At 48.2% G+C, this 21951-nt stretch overlaps 2 long non-coding RNA genes across 2 annotated transcripts; both read right to left on the reverse strand.

The window, feature by feature from the left end:
- Nucleotides 1-1721: 1721 nt before the first annotated feature.
- On the reverse strand, nt 1722-11085 carry LOC119449522 (uncharacterized). Its single transcript, XR_005191222.2, has 3 exons — nt 3935-11085; nt 3663-3854; nt 1722-3530 (listed from the first exon to the last, which is right to left on the reverse strand). It is a non-coding gene; the product is annotated as an uncharacterized LOC119449522 (long non-coding RNA).
- A 138-nt stretch (nt 11086-11223) lies between these two features.
- Nucleotides 11224-21338, reverse strand: LOC119449524 (uncharacterized). Its single transcript, XR_005191223.2, has 7 exons — nt 20293-21338; nt 20117-20207; nt 19880-20038; nt 16023-16212; nt 13803-13993; nt 13665-13718; nt 11224-12726 (listed from the first exon to the last, which is right to left on the reverse strand). It is a non-coding gene; the product is annotated as an uncharacterized LOC119449524 (long non-coding RNA).
- Between the last annotated feature and the right edge of the window lie 613 nt (nt 21339-21951).

Below are 21951 nucleotides of genomic sequence, written 5' to 3' on the forward strand. Positions count from 1 at the left end.
CTTTCCTTCCCTTTCGTGCAACTTTTCCTTCCCTTGCGTTATACGACTCTTTGCTCGGCGCTGTTGTCGTTTGCGTTCAATGTCTCGAGTTTGCTCGGCGGCGGGTGTCGCTCGCGATTCTTCGAAATTGCTTCAAAATTAAATCTGTTCATTACGTAAAGCAATGAATGGCTCCTACCCCCTTTAAGCAATGGCTCATACCCCCGTAAAGGTGGTCTTGCCATTACGACGACAGAAGTGAAATTCTACGCTGGAATGGCGAGCGGCAACGGAGCCAGCTGTGAAAGATGACGGCAACGATGAACGCGGGAGCAGTGGCACGAGCGCAACCCGAGGGGCGCCAACCAGCCATCTGTGGAAGACGACGCCGCTCGAGCCAATGCTGATGATACTTTTCCGCGTACACTGATCCCGACACAAGTGAACGGATAAAGCTTCGCTTAAATTGCGCTGCTGAGCACGAGGTCGCGGGATCGAATCCCGGCCGCGGAGGCCGCATTTCGATGGAGGCGAAATGCAAAAACGCCCGTGTGCTTGCGTTGTAGTGCAAGTAAAGAACCCCAGGTGGTCAAAATTAATCCGGAGACCTCCACTACGGCGTGCCTCATAATCAGAACTGGTTTTGGCACGTAAAACCCCAAAAAAGAAAAGCTTCGCTTAAAATAAGGACAACTGTGTATTAATGCGTACGGCTCTACCAATGATTTGCATCGGCATAAGAAGTAGATTATCGTTACTGTATTAATAGGTTCTTATACTCTAGTTTAAACAATGCACTGAGCACGGCACTATCGCGTCCCTCCTCGCGAGAGAGCAGTGTCGGACTGTTTAAATTGTTTTGCTGCACTGACAGACCGCACTGCCTTTGGGATCGGTTAACATTTGTACAGTACTATCTCCGGGAATCGACGCATAAAAGGATAGAAACACATACCCGATACGAAAGAGTCGGCGCAACTCACCGAGGTATTGTACTTAAAATGTCTGCAAACTCTTAGGAATACAGCGAAGCCGAACACCTTATAGTGCTCGTGTCATCTAACAAGAGCCGGCGGCTTGTTCAAGAGGATGTGCGAGATACTTACCCGTTCGTGAAGCGCCCAGTCAGTCGGTGTCGCGCCATCAGTTGCGGACAGTGGATGTGCCCCTGTGGTTGGTTAACAAGGCAGTCTTTGCACTACATGGAGTTAGTGAGACGGAGAGCAGGAATAATATTTTATTTTGACAGAAGACTTGTAAGGTGCAATTTTAATGCAATGGATGCTCAGTATAATCTGCGGAAAGCACTACTGTCAAGTGAATGAATTCGAAAGCGACTCAATGCCGCCTGACTGGACTTCATCCCCATACAGTGCATTTCAAACATACATATATGAGCATAAACATTTCTGCATAGGACATTCTGCGTAGGACATTCTGAGCAGCATCGCGCATGCGTGGTTTCTTGACTTTCCCGTCACAGCAGTACAGGTAACCATTTGCTAAGGACATTGCTCACCTTTCATTTAGTTTTCAAGCAACGCGGGGACAAGGTCATTAGAGGTTACCGATAACACTGAAAGTAGCAATAACTCAAGGTGTGCGTCCTTAAATCGACATCAGGACAACAGCGGAAGCAAGATTAAATTCAAACGCATTCAAATGCACCCGAAGAGCAATGTAAAGATTAACACAGCGTACAGCAAAAAGAGGTACAAGAGAAACTCCGGTAAACTAGTCGCTTTAAAAAAAAAAAAAAAAAAAAAAAAAAAAAAAAAAAAAAAAAAAAAACTAAATCGGACATTTTCTTTCGATGATTTCTTCGCGTGCACTCGTGCACTTGTCTATGCGTGTTTACATATGGTGTGGCATAAGGGGGAACAAATGTAGCTCTTTTAAAGCAGCCGTTTTACAATGGCTCAAGTAGTAGACTTAAAGCACAAAATGACAAAACTGTGCGTAATCTCTAGAGTCAGCAGACAACGACGTCAGAGCCATGTGAAGGGCAAAATGGTGGTTCATTGTTCCTACTGACCCTGCGCAGTATACATGATAACTATGCACACAAATCCCAATCAAACCACGGCGCCAATGCGGCACAGTATACGCGGTGAACAAGTGGCGACAGTGGGTAGCACTGTCCGATAAACAAAGGCCAGGCAATACAAATGTTAGACCATGTACAGATACATGCTACTCTACCTCGTCGAAGAGCAGTACGCTGCTCCGACTCCTGTGTCTACGATGGCAACAAATCTCTGCGAGGTTCCACGGTTCACAGCTTACGAACCGCTGAGACCGATAAGTGACACAGACAACGCACGGCGTGAGCACACCACACTTTCATAGCATTTAATGATTCAGGCACGTCATAACTAGAAACAGCTAGCATGGTGACATTTATCACCAACCAGTTTTAAAATAGACGTCATAACCATCATGAGCTAATCATGAAAGTGTTGCTGGCGAGAGTAACTACCCTTTCTTTCCCATTCATTGACATTGTGTGCTTTTGTAGTGGCATGTTGATCTGTTGAGTCGGTGATGAATGAAGTGGAAGAACCGAGAATGTGTATGAAGCCCTCGTTTCCGATAGGAGAAAGATGCCTAAACAAATTCGCTGAATGCTGAAACGAGCACTGAGATTAACCCAAGAACCAAAACCTAAGAAACGAGTTGTTAAATCATTCCAAAAGCGGATGCCCATGGACGATAGTAAGCCATCAAACCAGGCAGCTTTCAACCGGTATGAATCGGAGAAATGAACCATCAACGGGTTGTGTATACAACGGTGACCTTGGAAATGCTACCGAAATAATGAATTCGAAGTGCGCCGAATAGCAGTGAAGCTTTGTCATAGATCCGTTCTCGACCGAACAAAAGGAGCACAGAACAGGTGTGCACATACGAAATGAACAAACCAATACGCATGCAACCGGGTAACACGCACACACACACACACACACACACACACACACACACACACACACACACACACACACACACCAATATCAACGTACTGCTACGATAGTGCACAATGTGAATGAATGTCCATTACTCTCGCCACCAAAAATTTTACAGATCAGCTCATGAAGACAATCCTTATGGAAAACTGGGTGGTGTCCACGTAACCAGACCTTTTTGCTGTTCTGCTTCGTATTATCCTAACTGTTAGAAGCACCATCCATTTGCTGAGCAACATACCACTCTTTCATACAAGAAAAGCTTGCTGTACGAAACATGAAATATGCCTGCATAAAAAAACAAAAGGCAACAGAGAAGAACTGTTGAAGTACATCCGATGGATGGTGGCGGGACGGCGACGACAAGCAGTCCTTCAGAGCATTAACACGCCGCCAACACAGTGCAGGACACAGCCAAGACGGAAGCGTACGACGGTTTCGAAGGTCAGAGCAATTTGACTGTTTAGAGTCTGCAGCAGGACGATCGGGCTGAAGATTGTCATTCTTGAGGTAAGGCCAGGAGTGTTATTGTCGTAAATGAGCGTGCTGGAACATTTCCTTTGAGTCTCAAGCGATGACACTGGCATCCTGAAACGATACAAGGCCTGTTTGTTGGTCATTCGACAACAGTCATAGTATAATGAAATAGTGAAACGCTGACCAAAATTGAAAAAGGTTTCAAAAACTTCAAGACGTTCCGACCATTGTTTGTATATTTACCAGCATGAAGTGTAAGGGTGCCAGGCGAAGTTCTGTCTGCCAGCAGGACGCCATCGGCGAATGTAGAAGTGATAATCGCTCCTGGAACGGGTGGTGCTCGTCCTCTAATCTCTGGAGCGTAGACCGGAGAGTGAATGTGCCGGAGCGGCTGGGCGTCCTTGAGAGCCGCAATCGAAAACAGGAGCTCAGAACCTGGAGCGACACCGCGCTTATTTGTTAACCATTGGGGGACATAGCCGTAGTATTACGAGCCGTCTGTACACGGCACTTACCAGTAGTAGTGCAGGGTGAGGAGGAAAGTCGAGTCTGCCAGCAGGACGCCATCGGCGAGAGAATGTAGAAGTGATAACAGTTGCTCCTGAAGCGGGTGGGGCTCGAAGTAATCTCCTCTGGAGCGTAGACCGGTGAGTCAATGTGCAGGAACGGGCTGGGTATCCTTGTGGACCGCAATGGAACATGAGCTCAGAACCTGGAATCGACCCTCGCCACCAAGAAGGACAACGGTGAAGAAAAACGAGGCAGCTTACATGCGATTGCCAATCGGGAACGGACGCCGTGGAGCTGAGAGCAACCGCAAAAGAGAAAGTAGAAGCCGTCGCTACTTCGTTAATGTAAGCCTGCATTGTGAACATGAATAGAAAGGTCTCGCAAAAGAGGGAAAACTGAGGATGGAGATAATGAACCTCATGAGAGGCAGAAAGAAAAATGAGCGACGGAGAAGACGTAGATTTTGCAACCACGAGCCTTCGTGAAATCAAGGGCATAACAGTTGCCGAGCCGCAAATGCACAGATGAAGACGCCTGTCATCGAGGAAACAGCGCCCGACGAATTTAAAAAGTAGTAGAATATGACATGAAGGTAATTACAATAATGTAAAGGATAGCCCAGTATCAATAAATCGACTAACGACGAATGATCGCGATAATGCAGCAATAGAAAGTGAACAGTCAGCGTCAGTTAATCGGTCTCCGGATCATAGAAATTACGCGAAGCTGCCGAAGCTAGAGATGTTTATGTTTGACGGCAAGAAGTTGACGTGGCAAAGACTTTGTAGACAGTTTCAAAGCGCAGTTCATCAACAGAATTTACCAGACGTTCCACTACTTTGTCTTTTATGGGAAGGCAGCTGCACTGATTGAAGGGCTACAGTACTCCGAGAATTACTAGACAGCTGTGTAGCTTTTGAAAGAAGAATACGGTAATTAAAGGAAACTCCCATGAATGCGTTGATCAAGTTAAAACCAGTAAAAAATCCTGATGGCTTCAAAGGTTGCACATGATTGCAGTGGAAGCGCTCGGAGTGAATAGATTCGTACGCTCCAATGCTGATGCCAATTTTAAAGCGTAGGACGCGACCAGAGCTATTCATGGACGACGAGTTTTACAAGGACAGAGTCCAAGCTACTCCGGGCAGAAGTGAGGATTCTTTACGAGGAAGAAACAAAGATGTCGAGTGCAGAGTCACTAAACACAGATTTTTTCAGGAACTTGTAAGGTGCATCGAATAACTCCATTATTCCTAAGACAGTGAAGAAAGAGCTAAAAGAAAATGGGTTAATAGACCAAAGTTTACGCGCAAGACTTCAATGCTCAGTCCCAAAATTATGTCGCTATTCGAATCAAAACAACTTCACTGAAGAGTGCCGCCGATCAGTAACATGACATGAGGCAGAAGCTTCCATACGAAAACAAAAGCTCCTGGTACGTCTGCCCAAAATATAGGGCAGAATCTTGCAGGGCAACAGTCGTTTGCAAGCGTTGCGAATCAGCATGAAATGTGCAAAACGAAAATCAACGAGAGCAAATCAAACGACGCAAAAGGAAAATGCGATGTGCCTGATGGCAACTAGCACGTCCTAAACCACAGGAAGACCGTTCAGTTCTATACACGGCCATAGCATGGGCAGAATGTTAAAATAAAGGAGAGGATGCAAGAATTTCACGTGGAAGCCAACAAACATGCATGGGCCTGTGTGGCACAAAAACAAAGTTGTGAATTCCACCGCACAGACACTCGCGCTGGGAGCATTCGGACGAAGAGAAAGCGAGAGGTCTGAAGTAGAATCTTCATCAAAACAAAATCCAGATGGTGAATTAGTAACTAATCAAGGCCATTGAAATAGACGTAATATCGAAAGGACGACTTCGTCGACCCAACTAAAGGTAAATTATATACGAACAGAATGGGAATAAAGATTGCGGATGACAACGGCATTCTGAACCTTCAGACAGTAAGAAATTTGAATACAAATGTACTAACACTAATAAATTTTCGAAGCATCTCTGTTGAAACGACAGCAGACGTGGGAAATGACGTCACCAAAACTGGTGGAGATTGCTGGTTACGACGACGACGACGCATCCCATGCACAAGACCCCGTCCGGCAGCGGGAACCCGAGTTTTACGCCTGTGAACACCCCAGTTCGTGAAGCAAGCCGTCGACAACGAGGCTTGCCACCAGAGACACTAGGACAGCCTGCTATGACGTCTCAAATCACCGCAGAAGTTCCGACGCTTCCTACTCTGACCTACTGTACCCTTCAGAACCCGCTGTCGCCCCTGCCTTTCACGGAGATTTATATGAGGACGTGGATGACTGGCTAGGGAGTTTGAACGTGTAGCTGCGGTCAACTGCTGGGATAATGCCACAAAACTCCGGCGCGTGTACTTCAGCTTAAAGGACGCCGCCCGCACGTGGTTCCAAAATAGAGAAGACGTTAACATCCTGGCGTGAATTCCGACATCACCCTGTGGAGTGCTACAGGAATACCGACCACCGCGAACACGCTGAGCGTGAATTACAATCCCACGTTCAGATGCCGAATGAAACCGTCACCATGTACGTCGAGGATACGACGACTTTTCAGACGAGCGGATCCTGCTATGCCAGATGACAAAAAGTTACACCACCTGATGCGTGGCGTGAAGGAGCAACTTTTTGCTGGTCTGTTGCGAAGCCCTCCAAAAAGTGTGGCCGAGTTTCTGACTGAAGCTGCGGTGATGGAGAAAGTTCATCGGCGGTGTGCCCTCTTCGACTGGCAATTGTTCGCCACCTTTGGAAGCAGTAGCACCGAATGGGTTCGCGAAATTGTTCGCTTTCTCATCCACGAAGAAATGAAGCTCTACGGAGGCTGAGAATTACACTGGCGATTAGAGCTAAGAATGAAGCTCTAATTGCCAGTGTAATCCGCGATTAGGTTCAGCAAGCACTGCACAGCCACCGATACCCACTGATGACCAACGTGGTGCCCACTGATGCCGGACCAGCCCCCATGTTCGCAGATATTCAACCCCGTTCGTATGCGGAATGCCTGCGAAACTCCATACCTGTTTCTCGCCCCGCAGTCTCGGACGACACCGCCAGGCGCAATTCAAGCAGCGCACGCTGGCTTTGACGTCGACGGTCGCCGTTCACCCCCGCGAAAGTCTGATCTCTGGCGTACGTCGGACAGACGACCCCTCTGCTACCATTGCGGTGAGGCCGGTCCTCAGGTTGGCCAGAGGCCCAGGGAAATTGAAGAGCATTTGGCCCAGCAACGGGTACCTTTCACACGTCAATCGCTCTCCAAGCCCCCGTCGGGAAAACTGAAGGCAGCAGCCTTCGGGGGCGAGGTCGCTGGGACTCGAAGTGCGGAAGACCTCCCATTGACGCTTGTACGGAATGTCGCAGATTCACTGACAGCGGCAAGTTCTACGCTTAAGGAAGATAACACATCGGTCGCACCCCCGTACGAGTGCAGTGGCAAAGAATCGCCGGTTCCCCCCATCTGAACTTGGTGACCGAGTCTCGCTTGACATACCTGTGCCGATAGACTGTCTACAGGTCAGCGCATTGGTGGACACATGCGCAGATTATTCAATTAGCGGGAAATTGACAACGATTCTTACGAAAGTTATGACACCTTGGAATGGAACGCGCATTCGCACAACTGGAGGTCACGTCGTTATTACTCTGGGCCGCTGTACTGCAAGAGTTAAAATTCGTGCGTCGACATTTGTAGCCACCTGCCTCGTCCTCTAAGACTGTTCACGTCAATTCAGTACGGCACAAGTACGGCACAATTATAAATCTTCGTGAGCGTAGCATGACCTTCTCGACAGTATACGTGCCACAGAGCAAGACGCCGAGAGCTGTCAAACCTGCGCTGCGTGTTGCTGACGACAGCGTGATATTGCCGCCACGTGCCACTGTTCCAGTAGAAGTCACGTGCGAGAACCTCCGAGACGGGGACGCGGTCGCCGAAAGCAACGTCTCTTGCTGCTTCAAGGTACATGTATGCGCTGCCCGAAGCCTGGTTCGTGTTCGTGACAGGCGGTCGCAAATACTCCTCACACATTTCAACTACGAGCACCGACATCTTTTCCGCGGCACTAGCGTCGGCCTATGCAGATCCTGTCGCCGACGTTGCAGAGTGCTACGCATCTGAGGAAATTAATGCTGATGACAAATTTCTTGATCGCATCGATGTCAATTCGAAGCTTTCGGACGAGAGGAAGGCTACACTTCACGACCTTCCAAAGGAATTTGTCTTGCTTCGCCTATTCGTTTAAAGTCCGCCAAACACCCCTCACCAAGCACCGAATTACCGAGGATGTTGATCGCCCTATCCGGCAACATCCCTAATCATGTCTGTTAAAGAACGCGAGGCGATTCAGACGCAAGGAGATGCTCGACGATGGAGTCATTCAACCATCCAGCAGCCCGTGGTCATCGCGAGTTCTAGTGAAATGGAACACCACGCTTCTGCGTTGGTTACAGGAAGCTAAACAGCATCACAAATAAAGATGCTTACCCGCTCCTTCGGGTCGATGACTCTGGACAGGTTGCGGCACGTGGAGTACTTTTCATCCATCGATTTTAAAAGTGACTATTGGCAGATTGAGGTTGATGAGCGAGACCGATAAATGACGGCGTTTGTAACCTCAGACGGCCTTTATGAATTCCGAGTTCCTTTCGGCCTCTGTTCTTCTCCGGCCACTTTCCAGAGGATGATGGATAGCGTTCTCGCTGGCTTGAAGTGGCAAGGCTGTCTTGTATACCTCGGTGATGTCATATTCTCTGACACCTTCGAAGAACATCTGAAACGCCTACGAATGGTACTGGAAGTCACTCGCTGAGTTGAACTCGCGCTGAAACCTCACAAATGTAATTTCGGCTATGAAGAGCTGAAATTCCTTGGGCATGTCGTGAGTGCAGATGGAGTTCCTCCCGATTGGGACAAAACTGCAGCCGTCGCCGCTTTTTCCTGTTACATCAGACAAAAGAGCAGTGCGACGCTTCCTTGGCTTGTGCGCTTACTATCGTCGATTTATTGCCAACTTCGCCAAGATAGCCGAACCGCTCACGCGACTCGCCCAAGATGATGTACTTCTTGCCTGGACCACAGAGCAAGAGAGTATTCGCAGAGCTACGAGAGCGCACGCAGACAGCAGCTGTACTTGCCCATTTCGAAGAGGAGGCAGATACAGAAGTCCCCACAGATGCTAGCAACGTCGGACTTGGAGCTGTCCTTGTACAACACGGCCGTGTTGAGCACGTCATAGCTTACGCCAGTCGTACACTCTAGCCGAGGCCAACTACTCTACTTCATAGAAAGAATGCCTCGAAGTCGTGTGGGCGACGACGAAATTCCGGCCTTACCTCTAAGGCCGTCCCTTCAAAGTGGTGACTGATCACCACTCTCTGTGCTGGCTGGCAAATCATATCCGTGTGGCCGTTTTGCGCGGTGGAGTTTGCGCTTGCAGGACTTTGACATCACGATTGTGTACAGGTCCGGGCGCAAACACTAAGACGCCGATGCGCTTTCCCGCGCACCTGTGGGACACCCTGCTCGGAGGATGACGATGGTTTCCTCGGGACCTGGAAGGCCGAAAATCTCAACTTCCTCGGCATATTTCTCGCGAGTTATCCACCTTTTGCTCTCAGAAGGGGCATCCTGTACAAGAAAAATGCCCGTGGCAGTGATAAAGCCTTTCCCCTCGTTGTACCTACTGACATGCGTGACGACATGCTCTTTGCATGTCACGACGAACCCACGTCAGGACATTTGGGCTATTCGCCAATTTCACTTGAGTGCGCCAGCAGTACTACCGGCCATGACTTTCGTCTAGCGTGCACCGCTATGTGAAAGGTTGCCGCGAGTGTCAGCGCCACAAGACACCACCTGTGAAACCTGCGGGCCTACTCCAACCAATTTCACCACCTAGGACACCGTTCGACCTCGTGAGAATGGACCTTCTAGGACCCTCCCCTTTGTCATTCACCGGAAACAAATGGATTATCGTTGCAATGGATTACCTCACTCGTTATGCCCAGACAAAAGCACTGTCCCGCGGCACGGCTTCCGAAGTCGTACACCACATCATCCTGCGGCATGGCGCCCCGTTGTGTGTGATCACGGACAGGGGGACGTGATTTACAGCACAAATGGACATTTTCAGACAGCTGCACGAGTCATCGAAAAACAACAGCCTACCATCCACAAATGAATGGACTGACGGATAGGTTAAAACCATAGCAGACATGCCGTCAATGTACGTAGACGTGCAGCATAAAACTTGGGACGAGATTCTTCCGTACATCGTTTGCCTACAATACGGCAATACAGGAAACAACGCGATTTTCGCCTGTCCGTCTTGTTTACGGACGCAACGTGCAAAACATGCTCGACGCTATGCTTCTGTGCGACAAAACCAATGAAATTGTTCCAGACGCCGAGCATTACACTCAGTACGTCGAAGAAGCCCGCCAACTGGCTCGCGTAAACATCAGTTACCAACAAGGTGCCGATGCACGACGTTGCAACCTCCGCCGTCGAGACGTAGCCTATCGCCCTGGCGACCGAGTCTGGGTGTGGACCCCTATTCGACGTCCACGCTTGTCCGAAAAACCTTTAAGCCACTATTTCGGACCGTACAAGGTTCTGAAACGTGTCAGCGACGTTACTTACGAGGTATTTCCGGACGGCGTCATGTCTTCGAGTCGACAGCTTCGGCCCGAAATCGTGCATGTCGTATGGCTCAAGCCGTACTTCAGACAGTAGCTCTTGTGCCGGTGTGGCATCGAGTCAATGCTTTCAGAAGGGGGGGGGGGGGCACTAATGCCACCAAGCGTTTTGGGGAGAAAGCGCATGGAGAAGACGAGAAAGTAGAGGACCCGACTGAACGGTTCCGAGCCAGGACAAAACCACCTTGTCATCCAACCGCGTGACCATATATACCTGAACATACGAAGTAGATAAACAATCAATCGCTAACATACGTTTGCAATGAACCTGGAGAACCTATACTCTACAGACCCGACTGACGGAAACAAAACTAGGAGGAGACATCAGCGAGGAATAGGACGGCAACCTTCAATAAATATGGAGACTACGGGAAGCCTGAAAAATATTGTCACGAGCCTCGAGAAGTAGCCCTGAAGGTTTAATAAACGTAGAGCAGCTGGCTCTTGGAAGACGCGACCGTCGGGGCTGGCTCGAGCAGAGAAGGAGCGCGCGGTCTTCTCTTGGGCTCGACCCACTCTTGCCCTCGACCCACTACCTACAGGTGGCAATATGGCCCTCGGTGTACAAGAAACAAATTAGGGGCGCGAAAATGAAACCAGCTCTGAAATATCACCAGGAACTGAAGGTGTCTTAGGTGGAGAGCGACATTTAAGAGCTTTTTGGAAAATTTGCGTGGCGAAGGAAGTTTTCCCAAGCATAAACCAAACCTCGAGGGTCTGCATAATAAAGGCAGCCGTCAGCAAGTTTCTTCTGGAGCCCACAAAGTTTCAGTGCGGCCCCGTGAAGGTGTAGCAACAGAATGAAGGAAAACAGCAGAGAGAACACGAACAAGAGCGTTCATTGGAAAAGCTCCATCTTCTGAAAACACTTAATTCAATAGCAGGCGTTCGGAATCTGAAATGCCACAGGTTTGAGAAACCACGCGAGAACACATCCGTAGTGCAACAGAAGATTACATCGTTCTTGCCAGAACTAGCGCAGGGAGGCGAACAACACCGAGTCTCCCTGCAGGAAGCCACAGGAGAGAAAATGTATATGTACACGGCCGGCCATATAGGACGAGTAGAGCTCAAATGCGTCTCTAGCGTAGGCCGGATACTAGAATGTGCAGAAGCGCGCCGGATATCCTTGTGAATAGCCGCAATAGAAAGCAGACGGTCGGAACCTGAAATCACATTGGGCTTATAAGCACTCGAGAACACGGGTATAATACTATTCGGGTGTTCAAGGTACTTGCCAGGAGTAGTGCCGGGCGAGGAACAAAGTATCGTCCACCAGCAAGACCACCTGCGAAGGAATGCGAAGAAGCCAGCACGGTCGGCGACGGTTCACAAGGTGATCCTCTGCAACGAAGGGAGGAGCGTAAACACCAAAAACGAACAGCTGAAATTTCAACGAAATGGACCACTCACATTAGCTGCTGCAGGGCCGAGCTCCGCTGCAGACCCAAGTCGACGTCCTATGCCGCGATAGCTAAAGCTGGCGAGGCAATTCCGGATGTCGTTTGCTTCCGCGAATCCACATTTCGCTCGATAGCACTGACGCGCCCGGGCTACCTTGTCACGAAATAGTGGTCGGGTCGCAAGGACATGCAGAACGGGTTAATGTCCCTGGCGCAATCGATAGAGGACGGCTGTCAGCTAAGCCTGCCCGCAATTCGCTAAGCCTGAAGCTACACGCGTCGCCACCACGGGCGTGGTCCGTCCTCTTCGATTCCGTCACGGAGAAGACCCGATGTGGCCGCAGCTGTGCCCACAAACTTTCGGGCTTATAATTAATCATCTTAACTAAGCTTGCATAATTTTTGAATACAGCTACACTCAACTCACAGCTAACTTGTCACAAGCGTGCGCCACCCTCGCCAGCTTGGAGAACACCTAGCATCTATCTTACTTGTTGAGCATTTAAGCTCGTTGCGCAGAAACAAGCTCGCTGTGACGAGGAGTTGCTCCGCAGGTCCTCGGTTAGTGGCCACGCTCAGACTTCGATGTCCATAGTTGTCGGCCTATGTGCTCAGGTGGACAGCCATGGGACGATGGCTGCTTAATATGATATCTGGAACGTAGGTAAGAAAATACTTGTCCAAGTTAGTGCTGGAACCAGCGCAGCAAAATTCTCACGTGTATTTCTGCCACATTTCTGGGCGAAATTTCGCGTTTCGTTACCTCGTGAACACATTTATTCAATAAAAAAAAAACACAGCGAGAAGGTCACGTTCGGAGCATCTGCAGTTTTAATCAATTCCTTCCACACTGACGTAAAGAAATTAATAGCAATTCGACAAGCAAACTTCGAACAAGATTGAGTCCCACATAAATGCTCCTGTGTGACCGGCAGTTTAAAACGAGTTGCAAAACCATCTACAGTGCCTTGATAAAATATTTAAAACATCAGAAATCAAGCGTTATTGCCAGACGTTCACGCTTTCAAGCATTATATTATCTTAAGCTATCAGTAAATTCACAGTTGTACTTCCCGCTTCACATGAGCATGTTTCAAGCATCATACTTGCCCGAGAAAAAGAGTTAATCACTCAACACGCAATGATGGCCCAAACCGCATGAAGCTAGAAGTCACTCTTAACTGAAGCAACTCCACCCTTTAACAAAGGACCATCCAAGCAGCGTCGCTAACACTTCTTTCAACATTTGATCTTACTTGCACTGCAACCCAAACAACTCGCTAAAGCCGCTTACGTGAGCCTTATGCAATGTCCTTGCAACTTCTGGTCAGCTGTAGAAAGCGTAACCAAAACTGGCCACACGTACGATGTTCACATTTAAAAACTATGCAAAACAGCGTCTGTAACGGTTAGGGCATGTCGCATTGACTTAATTCGATTGGCTACTAACAAAAGCAATTACTATTGCCACCGGTGGTACCCTGCACCACACACACACACACACACACACACACACACACACACACACACACACACACACACACACACACAAAAACGGACAAAGCATTTCTGACGTCAAACGACTTCCCACCTTTTGGAAACACTGCCTGGAATGTCCTAGTGCACCGCCATCGAAAACGAACTCCTGGAAATACGAAACGACGGAGGGCTTACTGTTAACCACTCGAGGACATAGCCGATGTACGAGTCGCCTGTACGCGACACTCACCAGTAGTAGGAGCAAGACCCGTCTGCCTGGAGGACGCCATCGGTGAGGGAATGCAATGTAACAAGCACGGTCTGCCACGGTGCGAGTGGTGCTCAAGGCGATCTCCTGTGGGACGTTGGGAGGATGGCAAGGAGCAGTACACTGATGCCCTTCCGACTCGTAGGCCGCAATCGAAAGCAGACGTTGGGATCCTGTAACAACAATATTCATACTCAGCACTTCCACTAATACATATGAACGTGCAGTGCACGAAATATTCCTCGGGTTTCTAAAAAAAGCATGAATTTCACTACCGCTGCTTGGTTGTCTACAGGATAAATAGAGTGAGATAGCCCTACAGCAAACAAAGGAGCTTATAATAAATATCGGACAAAAGTTGTGTACAGTGGCAACATTTCTGGACCTAAAAAAAAAAAAAAAAGCCTTCGATTCAGTTTGAGCACTTTTCAGTAAGCCGTCTTACAGAATTAGCTTCTAATCAGGTGTAGCCCGCACCCTCTATCTGCAAATTGGTAAGCAATATGCTACACTGGACGATTATGAACCCAGTGTAATCTCAGTGACTACAGGTGCACTACAAGGCTCATTAGGGCAGCTTTTGGTTTTCCTTTATATATGCACGATATCACTTGTATCTTACTAACCGAAAAGGGGCTTTTGTACGTGGATGACATCAATGTTTTCTTTTCTGGTGGTGAATTAACAGAGAAAAGCAAATAGGTGGTTAGGAGAGTTGTCAAAGTTGCTAGATGTAAACGAGCTTTTACTGAATGTCGGTAAAACAAAGTACGATTTTAAGTCTCGCAGCACGGGAGTAAAGCCCGTTTCACATTGTGCGACTGTCTGCGAATTCGCACTTGCGAATTCGCAGCTGCGGTAAATAGGCCGCCGGACTCTTCGTGCGTGCGATTTTACAATGTTCGGCGTGCTTAACTTCTCTGCGAAAACACAGATGCGGTGGAAACAGATGACCAATAGTAGGCGGCTCGCTCATAAGTCATCGCCAGTCAGAATGCAACTAAAAGCAGCTGGATCGCTTTTATTTTGTTTCATTAACTACGTTAACTTTCAGGAGTTTAAATATATAGTTTAGAAACATTGCAGAGTCGTTAATTTAGCAAAAAAAAGTTGGTAAAACATGCACCGAACAATATACGAGTTTGCAAACACTGCTACAAGTATGCGAAAAACGCAGCTGCCATAGATTCATGTGAAACAGGATTGCGAATTTCGCATTTGCGGAAATCGTAGCTCAAATTAACATCAAAAGGCTAGCGAAGTTGCAAAAAAGTCGGGCCGTGCGCTTTGAAGTTTGGGAAACGCGCACTCTACAAGGGATTTTCGTGATCGTTACAAATTGCTACTCGTAATCAAACTACACATGCGGACTCGCGACATCTATTTATACTGAGATTAAGAGATCCAAAAAATTAGAAACAGCTTGATAAAGACTTTCCAGCTCAGAAATGTGTTTATATGTGGATTTTATTGGCGCAAGGGCCAGGGATGGCCAAAGAGCGCCTCATAAATGTGCTATCGATTAACTAAGGACAAATTATGGCAGACAGAGCGTTATCTTCTAGATCTGCGCTTTCTTGAATTACAGCTATCTTGAAACTCAAATTCAGCAAGCACAGCCCCCGATACATTTCAGAAAGCTACTTTAGAGGTCTTTTAAGGGACCAATATTCCTCTTGATGCTTCTTACCTGAGGGCTTAGCTAAATAACAGGTTTGGCAATTTTATTTTTTGGATGCCAAGATATTTTGCTGTGTATTTAAACTTACGCCAGAATCGGTTAGCCGGTTTTCCTTGCATAATTGATTATAGAATGTTAAGTTGAAATATGCGATGCATTGGACTCCCTTACCGCACGATAAATGCATTTTCTGTTTATGTATTTCGTGATATTGCTAGAGTGCATCAAAATTTCTATTCCATTTTCTTTTATTTTAGTGACAATGGAATGTTACCGTTGTCACTCAAGTGTACAAAATATCGAGGTGAGGGGCCCAGTCAGGTGCAGACAAGCATGTTTAGTCCACGATTTTCCTTGGTTGCTTTTCCCCCTTTGTGGTATATCTGCTTTCCAAATGAGTATAAAACGAATATTTGTAACTGAAGCGAAGATTACACTGAACTGAAAATGAAACCACGAGACTTATTTTTAACCACTCGAGGACAGCCGTAGTACAAGTCATGGGTGCGGAGTATACTTACACGTAGTGGTGCAGGGTGATGAGCAGTATAGTCTGCCAGCAAGACCGCACACCGGCGATGGAGCGTGGTCGGCCACGGTACAACTGGTGCTCAGGGCCATCTCCTGTGGGACGTTGGGAGGATGGCTGACGTGGAGCGGAACACTGGATATCCTACTCGTGGGCCGCAACCGAAAGCAGAGGTCAAGACTCTGAAACAATGAGGCATGGGCGCAGTAGGGTCAATTACCGGGCGAGTTGGTACATATTCAACAAGGAATTAAACCAGTTAACTAGACGCATACGCAGAGCAATGAACACAGGACGATGCTGGTTTTACTATCAAGTGACTCAACTAGGATCTTCCTGTGCGCTTCTTTGCTCTGTATGCGTCTTCGCTGGTTTAATTCCTTGTTCAATAAGGCATGCGCATGAGCAGCGCTACCAGCACTCAGGTGGCAATTAACCCGTTCAACTACACTCTGCGGCTACTGTCCGCGTCGGTTCTGCCTGCGCACGTGGGACAAGCGGAGCGGTTAGATGCGGCTTGGGCTGCGCAAGAGCCCAACGCCACAAGCTGCTTCCTGCCACACTATTTTATTGGATTACCTGGCGCAACTCTGAACAGCTACACGTGTGGAACACTGTACAGGTGCCCACAAAACTCTGAACGCCGGACCGGTGGCCTTTCGCCGGCGGAGCGCGCCGGTGAAAAAGTGGTGCCAGGGTCAGCGCATGCGCCGTTCCCTTAGCACGCTCGCCTCGTTCCCCAGTGCATCTAAATAGGTGTTGACTCGCTCCAAAGGAATTTAGCGTTGGCTGCCTTTTAGCGTTGTCACATGGGGGGCCGTGCGGATGCGCTCTAAAACGCTCTGTGCGCGCGTGTGTTCGCGATGGAGCATAAGCTTTGCCCGTGCGAGCGCGCTAATGGGCATCGGTGCCTTTTAAAGCGAATGGCTTAACTGGCTCATTAGTCGCAGGACGGTGACCATCGTTGACAACACTTGCGGTTACAAAAATCGGAAAGCGGCATATTACACCTCTGCCTTTCAATAATGCATGCAAAAGTGAATTTAGCTCCAAGTAGCTAAAATACTAAAGAGTAGTTTAAGAGCCCCAAAGACTACTTAATAGTAACTACGGTAATTGACAAGACCAATACAGACATCATACGACACCTTTATTGAAGCGTGTTAAAGTGAAATACTAAGGAACTAAGAATTACGATTAATTAAGAGTAATTATTTGCGAACACAAATAGAGACTACTCAATAACAATTCGAGACTCCGTGATAAGACTGGTCACGCCAAATTAATACTAAGTTCCAAAGAGCAGTACATACTAATAAGGATCAATTAAAGACTCCGTAACAGCAAGTAAGAAAAACCGAATTATGACCAACTAATAGTTATTTAATTAACGAACATAAGCAAACAATCGCAAATGAAATGACGTCAACGCAATAAAGCTTTCGCCGTCAAAGTCGTCTTAGCAATCGATATGAGACCCCAATGAACGTTTATTTCTTCTTTCATACGCATTTAACTCGCAGTTGAATACCCCCTTGATGAACAACGTAGCACCCACTGAACGAAAAATTGAATGTTTGCGCCAACCAAAGCAGACACGCGATCAAATGTTAGAGTACTCCTCAGTAAAACTGCAGCGAAGCGGCCATGAGTCGTAAATAAATAGCGCACTATGCGACGTTCATTGTGACTGCGAAGCATTAAAGAAATCTTTGTTATAGTGCCGCATGCATAAAATTCCTGTGCATGAAATTGACGTGTTGGAATACGCCGTGTGATGTCATTTTCAGAAATTATTACTGCACGCAGTCATCCTTGTTAAAGGAGCCGTCGTGTTACAAGTTATGATCTTATTCCCAAGTAGTGAATGCGGCTCGGAATATAATTGCACAAGGACTAAAATACATAGCGGAACACGATAATCCGGTTGAAAAGCGTGCTAGAGTGCTTCTACAGGCTAGCAGTGGTGCTCGCCCACATGAAAGACAAGCTATGAATTGATAGTTTCTTTAGGCGAAATAACTCAGATGTACAAGACATTAGATATAATTAAAAGTAGAGCATTGTGAATTCAAGGTTCTCCAATCAGTTATAAACACTCATGGATTCCATCCCCGCAAGCTATCCAGAAAGCATGACTAGCTCTTAGAATGAATACAGATTCCGACGAGAATACGCCACAAGGATTACGCATGCGTTTAGCGATTACGCTGCATAGCAGCGCGCGAGCACGCTGTAGCGTATAGGCCTCGACCTCCATTGGGGACATTGAAACCAGCCCAGCATGAGACCTTAAGCAGATCGCTAAGGAACTTAAGGATCCTTAACAGCTGCCGATATCAAGGACATGAACGGAAAGAGACCGGTCGACTAAAAAAACCAAATAAACTCGCAACGATATTGCAAAAAAAAAAATGCAATGCTTGCGAAATCTAGGTTATTGGTATGAATGGAATGATTGAAACAAAAGAATCGACCCCATAGAAAGTAGGAGTTCAGATTATATTGTCTATTGCATCCCTTAGGTTGAAAGGGAAAAAAAGTAAGCTGCTACTACGGGGTTCATTGACAGCGGGAAGCCGTCACGCACGTCGGGTCTTGCCCAAAGCAGCCGAGCCGTTCCAGCCTAGTGCGAGTTGCAGCGCCCAGGCTTCAGTCCCCTTAGCAGCCAAGCGATAGGAGCGACGCACGAGCTCTCTTCGTCATTGATTAAAAAATCAATCGGGACATGCTTGGTCAGAAAGCGGGAACTATTGAACGAATCCACCGTTTATGGAAGGCAAGACGAAAGAAGGCAAGGGTCGTTACATATGAGCTTCTCAATTTGCGATGAAGATTTCAAAGAGAGGTTATAAAGCAAAAGATAAGGACTGGTCTATCGGAGAAGACTTTGCACGAAAAGTACGAAAGATCATAAAGAAGCTTCGGACGGGACTAAGGGAAAAATAGCGTAAAAAAAAAACATGAGAAAGTGTCGCTCGCGTTCCACAAACTTTGCAGCAGCAATCAGCCATACGTCTGGTGCAACCTAAATAATGAACTCTCAATGCAGATCCAACGGACATGTCGGAATGTGTGTGAAGCGAAGGTTTTGTTAGGTGGTTCATTCCGGCGTCTTTCGCGCAGTGGAAGCAGGCGTGTACCCGTGCTACGCTAAGTGTTAGATTCACTTGTATTCCTTCATTCATTATAAGTACACCAGCCACTTCTCGGGCAATCACCCGTTCTGGGCATGTGCCGTTGCACCACCAACTTCATGGCCAATCCCTCGTTGCATATTTGCCACAATATTGTGCAGGTATGTTTAAAATCGTGGGTCTGGCATATAAAGCCCCGTAATTCATTTAAAGTAACGCTTCTGCCGCGCGCAGGTGTGAGAATGACTACGCTAACCTTCGCGCCGGCTATTAACAATTTCGCACAAGCATTGTTAATAGGACACGTCTTGCTGTGTCCTGTGCCTAACGTAGACGAACGCAAGGTAACGTTTAACATGAACTCGCGACTCTCGTATCGCACTGAACACTCAAGAACGTAAGCATTCGACGTAAACATCGCCGCAAATTATCGTCAATGCCAACAGCACAAGGCTTCGCTTACATCGATACCGATAGTGCGAGGGATCCGCATAATTTTTCTTAATTTTTTTTATGTACTACCGCGCTCAGTAGGAGCTACAAAATGAAGACGCGTGGCAAAGCGGCCGAGCGTCGTGGGTCCTACTGAGCGCGAAAGTGCCTGCAAGTATGCCCACCTGCTATCCTCCCAGTCGATAGCAGTAGTATTGTAAATAATTATAACATTAAGAGGACATAGGGGTAGTACGAATCGCGTGTAAGTGATATTTACCAGAAGTAGCAGGGCTCCAAACGAAGTCCCGTCAGCCGGGAGGACGCTGTGCTCAAGGCCATCTCCTGTGGGAGGACGTTGGGGGGATGGCAAACGTGGAGCAGCACACTGGATATCCTTCCTATTCGTGGGCCACAATCAAAAGCAAACGTTGGGATCCTGAAACGACAACGAGGATTATTTTTTAACCACTCCAGGACATAGCTGTAGAACTATTCGTCTAGACGTGGTATTTACCCGTTGTAGTTCAGGGCGATGACCAAGGTCTCGCCTGCCAGCAAGACCACACCGACGAGGGAACACGGCAGGACGCGGCACGAGTGATGCTCTGGAAGGCAGCGAGAACAGTAAGTACACACTGAAAAAAAAAAAAAAAAAAAACAGCAACAACGGCAACGAAACGGCCCGCTTACTGTCGCTGCTGTCCGGCCGAGCTCCGATGAGGACCGAAGGCGACGTCCGGCGTGGAGGGCTGCATTAAGCATGATTAGTAGCTAAAAGCTGGCGAGGTAATTCCGAGTGCTCCCCCGATTCCACATTTCGCTCGATAGCACTGACGCGCCCGGGCTACCTTGTCACGAAATAGTGGTCGGGTCGCAGTGCAATTCGGAACGGGTCCATGTCCCTGACGCAGTCGAAAGAGGACGGCTATCAGCTAGCCTGCCTAGTGTGAGCTAAGCCTTGTGTCAGCTAAGCCTGAAGCTACACACGCCGCCACCCCGAACACGGTGGCCCGTCCTCTTCGATTCCGGCACGGAGGAGACCCATGTGGCCGCAGCCATGCCCACGAAACTCCTCGGGCTTACAGTTAAGCAACAAAACTAACTTTACGTAATTTCCAAATGTAGCTTTACAATCCTAGCGAGCGCTAACTAGTGGAACTCAAGAAACGGTTAACTTCGCTAAGGCGTGCGCCACCCTCGCCAGCTTGGGGACCATCTATAGGACTTAACTGGTGAGCGCTAACGACGCTCGACGTCTGGAAGCTCGCCGTGACGACGCTCGCCGTATCCAGGGGTTGCTGCGCAGGTCCTCCGTTAACAGCCACGCTCAGAGTTGCTCCTCCACAGTTCATTGTCCAGGCGTCGCCGACGAGTGGGAACGCGCACAAACAAAAGAACAAGTATTCGGCCGGCACTACTTGCGACTTATACACTGCGCTGGCTTAACCGGGATGCCCCAAGGGCTGGAATGCCAGCTGGCCGTCGCATACAATCCGGGAGTTCGGAAAGGAGGGCGATGAACTGCCGAGAAGGAGCAACAAAGTCTCTCGAAGCGTGCCTCACATTTTGCAGGCCTGGGGGGGATGAAGCCATAGCTCTTCCAGAGTCGGACGTAAGGCTGGAACACGCATAGCGTGCAACTTCGTCAAGCGCTGCCACCGTTAGCGCGTAATTAGGACCAGCAGGACCGCGGGGTACGGTACGACGCAGAGGGCAGCCGACACGAGGTCCATCCAAGTCCACAGAAAAATGCAAAATGGCGTCCCAAGCCTCCGGATGTTTGGTATATGGCCACAACAACCACGATGCTAAGCACTTGGGCGCATGCGTTGATACGCCCGGCCACTTCGTCTCTTCTCGCATTGGTCTCTTCTCGAACTACGTCACTGGCTCGCTAGCGGTCGCGCCAGCGTTATCACCGCGCTCGGCGCGACTGGTGATGGTGAAGTCAAACGAACAAATAAAATGAAAAGAAAAAAAAAGAGAAACCGTAGCTGGCATACAGTTGCCGAACTCGGAATGTTCTAGAAGATTCCACATGCTTCCACCGTGATCTTGGGCAGCAATGGCATCAGCGCTGTCACCGTTGTTTTATCGATATGTAACCCGCCGACGGAACCTTCGCGGTTCCGTGACCGCCTTGGCATTTGCACTGGGCTCCGGCCGCGAGCATGACTTGCAACTCACGAACGTGTGTCGCAACATGTTTCGAGTTATCTGTACACGTCGTCGCCTTGTGCTACCGCACCGTTTCTCTTCGAACCAAAATTAAAATTAATTCTAGGCATTTGCGTGCCTGAACCACGATCTGATTAAGAGACACGCCGTAGCAGAAGACTCCGGGTTAGT

The sequence above is a fragment of the Dermacentor silvarum genome, chromosome 4 (genome assembly GCF_013339745.2).
Source record: "Dermacentor silvarum isolate Dsil-2018 chromosome 4, BIME_Dsil_1.4, whole genome shotgun sequence".
Lineage (NCBI taxonomy): Eukaryota > Metazoa > Arthropoda > Arachnida > Ixodida > Ixodidae > Dermacentor > Dermacentor silvarum.